We start from the raw sequence: 8278 nt of genomic DNA on the forward strand, positions 1-8278 counted from the left end.
ATGATGAGTGTTATTCACTTTTTTTAATTTCAAGATTTCTATGATGAGAATATACTATTATTAGTTTTAAGATGAGGGGCCAAACAGCACAATGAAAGCACAATCCAATTTGCTATCACGCTCCACACCCAAAAGAGTGCTTTGATGAACAGAGGCACAGATTAAACAAGATTTAGCCTGTTCATCTAACAGGTCACTGATCTGTAAAAATATCAGATGTTTTCAGATTTTTCAAATCATTTATTATTAAGCAACTAGTTGGAGTGTAGCCAACTTAATTAAACAAAGAACATGAGATGGCCCTATCCCCAGAAAACCCCTGGAGGGGCTGGGATTCTCCTCAACTCACCTTTGTATGCCAGGACTTGTGCTTGCAACAGAGCAGGAGCCAAATAAATACATATGGAAGGGATGAATGCATAACAAAATAGGCTACCTTACAAGCACAGTTCTGCAGTATTTGTCTTATCTTTCATTCATTCATGTAACCATTCACAAATAAATATATGTATATATGATTAGGCATGGGTGACCTTCAAGACATGCAATGACCAGTGATGGTTCTAATACTTAAATGACTTGAGGCAATAAGAAAGTTGAAGATAAAAATACTAAGGGAATGAGGAAGAGGGAAGAATTTCTTCAGGTAAGAAGTTTAGGGAAGTCTTCTTAGAGGGAAGGAGATTTTAGCAGGGTCTCGAAGTATAAATAGAATTTGGGCATTAGTGAAGAAAGTAGAGAGAAAGCATCTCAGAATGAAGCAATGACAGGAGCTAAGTCCTGAATGTAGGAATTTATAAGGCAAAATGAACAATAATGTTTTGGTTTGGCCAGAGCATGAAGACCTAAGAGGAACCTTGGATGTGAAGCTGAAGCAAGGAATTGGGACCTAGTTATGTAGGGAGATTTTTTTTCCTTGGGAGAGGTTTTTGCTATAGGGTGCATGCGCTTGCCAGACAGAGAGAGACAGAGAGACAGAAAGCAAGAAATCACCCCCCAGGGAGGATGGCCACGCCACAATCCCTTCTCCTCCATTCTCCTCTCGGGATCTTGGTCACGCACACACATGCGCCTGGTGTGAGTTTTAAGCCACCAGGTCTGCGACGCGAACTGCGGTCGACTACATGGGAGCCCAGCAACATAACCATTACGCTAACTGCTGGTTTCTGTAGGGAGGTTTTGAACGTCAGATTTGTCTTCTCTCATAGAGAAAAGAGAACCATAGAAAATATGTAAGTAGGAGAGTGACCTGGTAGAGAGAGAGACCTAAGAAGATACTTGGCCAACAAAGTGTAACATGGATGGGGAAGGAGAGAAGCAGAAGCTTGAAGCGAGTCAAGAGTTCCCTATGGCCAGAATCCCCAGTGAACGGTCATGAATACTCCACTAAGTGAGCTGCTGGAAACTCAGTTCTTAGGCCCTTCAATCACTAGGACTGCCTCAGCTCTCAGCTACTGTGTTTCCTTGAAGTTGAGAAACTAAGGACTGACCACTAGAGAGATGCCTAAACCCTGGACTCAACCACCAGCCTCTAGATCCCTCCTCCCCTTCAGAAGAAGCTGAATTGCTTTGCAAATATATGCAGATACATGCGAATAACAAAGCCATTAACATGTGCCCTAAGCCTCCAAGGGAAAGGTTGGCTTTGATCAAAGCTCATAATGGGATATATCCAAGGGGCAGGAAAACAATATCCAGCTCAACCCAAACAAGAGAAGGTTTAGATTCTGGAGCAAAAATCCTTGCATACGTGACTGCTATTCAGTCAAATAAGGTGCATGATGTTCCCTTTCTACTTTGCCAGTTCCTAAAGTTGGAATAACTATAAAAGATCTTCCCTGTTTCAATTCATCATGGCAGTAAGTACTATAAAAACATATGTCTGCATGTATGGGTTTAATCTGTCCCTCTAAACTCTGTTTCTCTATGGACAGCAACATCATTATTTGGGAGAGGCTAGGAGTAAAGACTCTCCAGCCAGAGCCTGGTGCTAGTGAGTCAAATTTGCATTTTTAAGAAGGTGCCAGGTGGGTGATGCAGCTGCACATTATAATTTGAGCAACTATCTAAATGACCTTAACAGCCAAAATTATAATCTCTTAAAGGGCAAGACCATTTCTCATTCACCTTCATAACTACTAGGTACTGTACACAGCACATAATAGGTCATCAAGTTAGGTCTCTATTTCCTCTTCTATAAAAAGAGAATATAGCTATCTCAGGGAGTACTGCATGGAGTCCATGGAATAGCAAATGTAAACTGTTCCAGCACAAGGCCAGCCCATGGGGGTGGACGAGGGGGGAGCAATGTTCTTTAATTCTTTTTTCCACTCCCATTCCTCATCAAAAGAAAGTGTTGAACTATGTACAAATAACCCATACGTATGTTAAGGATTTTGCATTTTATGAAATGTATCCCACCGATTTCAGCAGGCTCTAGGATCTAGTGAAGTTAAAGGATATGTGTCAAGTTGTACAGCAGCAGTGGCTTCTTCCAATCCTCCATTCACCCTGCAGCCAGTCTATCCATAATGTAGAACAGACCACACATGTGCCCTGCTTAAAATTCTTCTTTGTATCCACACCACTCTCAGGGTAAAATCTAAGCTCTTTAGTACAGCTCGTCAGGGCACAGCACCATCGGATCTGTGTGATAGAAGGGACCATCTGATTACAGGGTGGGTATGGACTGGCCAGATTAGTAGAACAATTTTACAAAAGACCAAGAGGAACTCTCTGCACCTGGTCCCTGCCTACTTCTCTTTCCTCAACTCCTTATTCCCACTTTGATCTTTCCCCAGGTTTTAGGTCATAGTTGTCAGTCTAAGTCAGAGGACACTCCTCTGTTTACTTCATTCCTTTCCCGTGGAATGGTTGTGGCTGGCATCTTTGTGTCAGATAGCGTCTATTGACTCCTCTAGACCATTTTTTAAAATTTATTTATATTATCATCATAATCTTCTTTATATTACATTGGATCTCTAGACCATTTTTGATCTTCTCCATCAGCCTTGTGGCTTTAGAGGTTCCCAGCTGGGATGAGCAGGTGAATGAAAGGGAAAGTGAGGAAAATCAGCGTATTTATCCCCTTGACTCCTTCCTGCAAGGTTGATATAGGCTCTTACTTGAGCAAGGTTGGGCATCACTCTATTTAACTGATCTGAGCTTTGGTCGTTCTTGGAGCTTTTGTATAAAAGGTCATTTGGTTTAATAACCAATGGCCCTCTAAGAAACATCCCTCTAAGTAAGGTCCTTTCCTCCCAAGGAGACTATCACTCCAGAACTTTCGCTGTCCAGATTCTGCTAACTGCAGCCTGATGGAAACACTCCTTATCCAGGGAATGTTGGTGCATCCTTCAGAACTCAGTCCAAGGGTCACCATCTCAGATTCCATGACACCTTGGGCTTCCCTCCTGCTCAACATTTCTTACAAAGAGTAAGTGTCCAAATTCTCATCTGTCTTCTTCAAGGTCAGGGATAACAGTTTCACTCTACTTTGTAGCTCCAGCATCTAAAAAGTATCCTATATGTATTTGCTGAATAAGTTAAGAGTGACAAAGTTAAATTTTTCTTCTTTCTTTTTTAAAGAGATATTTGTTATAGAGCACATGTCCTCACCAGAGAGACAGAAAGGGAGAAATCAACCCCAAGGGGAAAAGTCAAGTCACAATCCCTTTTATGCCAGTTTCCTCCCAGGATTTTGGGCATGCATGCACACATGCCTGGCATGCATTTTTAGCCACTGGGTCTGGGACTTGAACTGCGGTTGACTACATGCAAGTCCAACAACCTAACTGATACACCATCAGCTGGTCCAAGTTAAATTTTCCTAAGGAAACCATTTCTGACTTTTTGATATGCAATACCTTGTTATGCTACACTTAGAGTGACTCTTTCAAAAAGTTATCTAAACTGGGTTTATTCCAAGCAAACTGGGACCCGTAATCACCCTAATCATAACCAACCCTTAAATGATGGTATGATATGCAGAGATGGAGTGAAATTTGAAGATTCTAAACTTGTTTAAAGAAGTGCTAAAAGTTGGAATTCTAGTCTGGTCCCAGTGATGCCTGCCTCCTGGTATTTATGTCCTTTCTTTTCTTTTCAGAGAGATTTTTTTGCTATAGGGCATGTGCACTCTCCAGAAAGACAGAGACAGACAGAGAGAGAGACAGAAAGTGAGAAATTAGCCCCCCTCCCCCAGGGGAGATGACTATGCCACAATCCCCCCGCGGCGATCGCCACCCCACAATCCTTTCTCCTCTAGTCTCCTCTTGGGATCTTGGGCACACACGCGCACGTGCCCAGCATGAGTTTAAGCCCCTGGGTCCGCCACTGAGTCCGGGACTCGAACTGCAGTCAACTACATGGGAGTCCAGTGACATAGCCATTACTCCAACTGCTGGTCCTGATATTTATGTCCTTATGTAGTAGTTTTCTACCTTTGACTCTATCCTGGACCTAGTGACTTGCTTCAGCAAAGATGATGCGATGTTTCTTTGACAATTAGTCCATTGTTCAGTTACAAAAAAAGTATGACTTCTATTTTATTGGCAGCCACTCATTCTCTCAAGTTCTCTTGCATTATTTATTTTTTTAATATGTTATTTATTATTTTTAAGTTTGCTGTAGGGTACAAGAACTTCCTTATCAGAGGAAGACAGGGAGAGAGAGAGACAGAGCATGATAGAGAGAGAGAGGGAAAAAGTGAAAAAGCAAGCTGCCTGGTCTGAGACTTGAACCACAGTCAGCCATGTGTGAGTCCAGCACCTCAACCGCCTTACCATTTGCTGGCCCACTCTTGCATTCTTGCTAATAGAGCTAACCACCATATTTGTGAGCTACTTTATGGGAAATCCACATGGTAAGTAACTGAAGGCAGCCTTTATCATACAGCCAGAAAACACAGCCTTTAGTCCCTTGCCAGAAATTGAATCTTCCCAATAATAATTGAGTGAGCTTGAAAAAGGACACTGTCCCAGTCAAACCTGGGATGATAGCAGACCTAAATAATATTGCAGCTTGAACCAAAGGTTTCAGCTATGCTGACTCCCAATTCCTGTTGTTGTTTTAAGCCACGAAGTTTTGGAATTAATTTGCTATGGAATATTAGATAATTAATTCAGAAGTCTCTTCAGTTTAAATATTAGTGATCTGGTTCTGGTTCTAATCTGCCAGTTCCAACAGAAGGTGAATTAGAATAGAAAATTAGAAGAGAAATAATGAAAAGGATCAAATATTTGTAGATCGTGGTTCTAATAGCACTTGACTCAGAAATTATTTCTTCCCATCCCAAAGAAGAAATTCAATGAGTTTCACTACGTCTAGTTGATCTGGGTTCCGCTGGTATGTAGAGCTTTTTATCTGAAAGGCGATCAGATTTTGCATCAATCCTCTTCCTTATGAACTTAAAAACAATGCGCTCTCTGCTGAAGAGAACCCAAAGTTACCACTTACTGAGCTTGATAACCAGTCTGTAAAGTAGCTACTAATGGCTCCTTCCATCCATGTATATGCATGCTGCTTTTCCCATCAAGAGGTAGAGTCTACTTCTGCTCCTGTGTCTTGTTCTGATCAACGGGTTGTAACAGAAATAACACCATGAAGGGCTAGAACTAGGTCACAAGACCATGGTTGAGATTTATTTTTGCCTTTTAGGGAGCCCTGTTAAAAAGACGCCATGTTAAAAAGTCTGACTACCCTGTTGGAGAGAAAGGTCATGTGTCCCACAGAAAGAGAGACTACTGTGAGTGATATAAAGACATAGAACAAGACACAGACAGAGACCAAGAGAGGGTTCGCACACATATTAAATATAAGAGAGGGCACATGCCCAGCCAGCCCTCAGCCCTCTCAGTTACCCAGTTGCAGTACCCACCATGTGAAAGAAGCCTAAGTCCTCCAGTCTCAGGTGAGCTGTCCCAACTGCTTCCACATGGAGTAACATGAGCTATCCCCAATGAGCCCCAACTTCATTGCAAAATCACAAGTAAACAAATGGTCACTGCTCTGTCATGCTCCTAAGCATTCTGGTGACACGTCTTAATGCTGACATAGCAATGGACAACCGAAATCTGAGGAATGAAGATGTTGCCTGGCACTTAACTAGACTTTTTACCTACATTCTCTGTTATGGTCCTTACAACACTAACCCTATTGGATGGGTACTGCTACCCTGCTGAAGATGAGAAAACTGAGGCCCAAAGAGCCTAATAATTTATACACAAATAGCACATGAGTCAGAACTCACATCCAAATTGTCATGAATCTAAAATGTATCACATTAAACACTGAGATGGCAAGAGAGCTCATGGCTCAGGGCCACCACTAGAGATTACATGGTTTATGAGAATGGCACTTCCTGGACTTGGGAGATGCACAGTCTAAGGTAGCAACAGGTCCAGGACTGATGGGATTTAAAAAAAAAAAAAGTTGTAAATAACTCCTGGCCTATAGGGAGACCTGAGCTGTCTTCAGATCTTCCCTTAAGGGATTATCCTGAAGTTATCTCCCTAAAGCTTGCTTGATATCACCCTCTTGGTTAGCATCCTTCCCTGCCTGGTCTCTCTTGCCAGTATCATTTTTTTCTGACAAAACTTCTGAATAGATCATGTTTACATAAATCCTAGAAATCCAACCTAAGATACCTTGAAGGCTTATGTTACCAGTTCTGAATGACCCCTTAAAGAGGACGCTGCTGATTTGTTCACTCCGTTCATAATCATGGTATATAAGTTGTAATATATTTCTGCTATAGTAGTTAGCAAACCCTAACCAATGCACTATTTTAAAAGGCAGTAAACAGAAGAGTGACTTGATGTCTTCGATAATTTAAAAAGAATCTATGGCCCTCATATGGAAAATGAACTGGGGAGTGGTGGCAAGAGGCAAAATAAGGAGACCCATGAAAAGGTTCTTGTAGGGAACCAGCAGTTAGCGTAATGGCTATGTCGCTGGATTCCCACGTAGTCGACCACGGTTCGCGTCCCGGACCCGGTGGCTTAAAACTCACGCCGGGCGCGTGTGCGTGCATGCCCAAGATCCTGAGAGGAGAATGGAGGAGAAGGGATTGCGGCGTGACCATCCCCCCTGGCGGGTGATTTCTCGCTTTCTGTCTCTATGTTTCTCTCTGTCTGTCTGGCGAGCGCACGCGCCCTACAGTGAAAATCTCTCCAAAAAAAAAGGTTCTTGTAAAAGTACAGATGATCACTGACCGTGGTTTCTCTACTTTGGGTGGAGGCAATTGAGCATGGGGATTCTAGGACACACTTTGGAGAAGGAGAGAACTTGTTGATGGCGTAAGTGTGGGGGATAAAGAGTAGAAAAAATCCAGGAAGACTCTTTGATTCTGGATTGGTGATGGAACAGTCTACCCACAATGTGGGGGTAACCTCGTTAACCAAGTTCTTGATTATAAAGCAGACTTGTAGTTGGTTTTCCTATAGTGCTATCCCAGTCACCTTACATAATTTCTCTTTTTTTTTTTTCAAAGCAAAAAAAAAAAAAAAAAGAGAGAGAGAGAACAAATTATGTATCAAAGATTGCCAGTCAGGCACTTATCCATGACCGTGGGCATTAACGAGCAAGTCCTCTCAACTGGGCTTAATAGGCTTCCTCTGACCAAACCCAGTTGTCAATGGCACACGAAGAAAGACAGTCCTGTGGGGTATACGGGCACAGAACAGGGCCTCTTCATTTGGGGAGAGCAATTCTCATACCAGAATCTGGAAGCTATGCAGGTTGATGAGCATGAAGTACTTGCTCCAACTCAAGGAAGTAATGCCCAGCTTAAAGAATGATTTATAATTTAATATGCATAGAAAGTTAAATATGTGTTATGAATAACATTAAAGATCAAAAGATACTTTCAGTGCAGCCAAATCCCTGCCCCTCATGGAGCCCTTTATACATAGACTCAGGCCTTCCTTTCTTACTGCCACCACAGCCCCCTTGCCTTCCCCTCAGGAACCTCCCATAGCACCCACTGAATTCTGGCTCTATTAACTGTCTCTGTTTTCTGAATTTTGGATGCTCTGACATCAGGAGCTTTGCTGAAGCTGCAGGGACTGTAGCTCCCAGGGCTAGTTAATTCCTAGAGATAGTAAACAACTCTCCCAGGTGTTTACCTTTCATATGCAAAACAAGCAGTCCAGAACCCACACCCCCAACCACCTCCATAGATTCCAGGCTGCTATCCACTTCCATCACCCTAGGGCCAGAAACCAGTCAAGGAAGCTTAGTGCACATGTCCCCCAGCCTACTATATGATTCAAACTAG

This window comes from Tupaia chinensis, unplaced genomic scaffold (assembly GCF_000334495.1).
Source record: "Tupaia chinensis unplaced genomic scaffold, TupChi_1.0 Scaffold000425_1, whole genome shotgun sequence".
Taxonomy (NCBI): domain Eukaryota; kingdom Metazoa; phylum Chordata; class Mammalia; order Scandentia; family Tupaiidae; genus Tupaia; species Tupaia belangeri.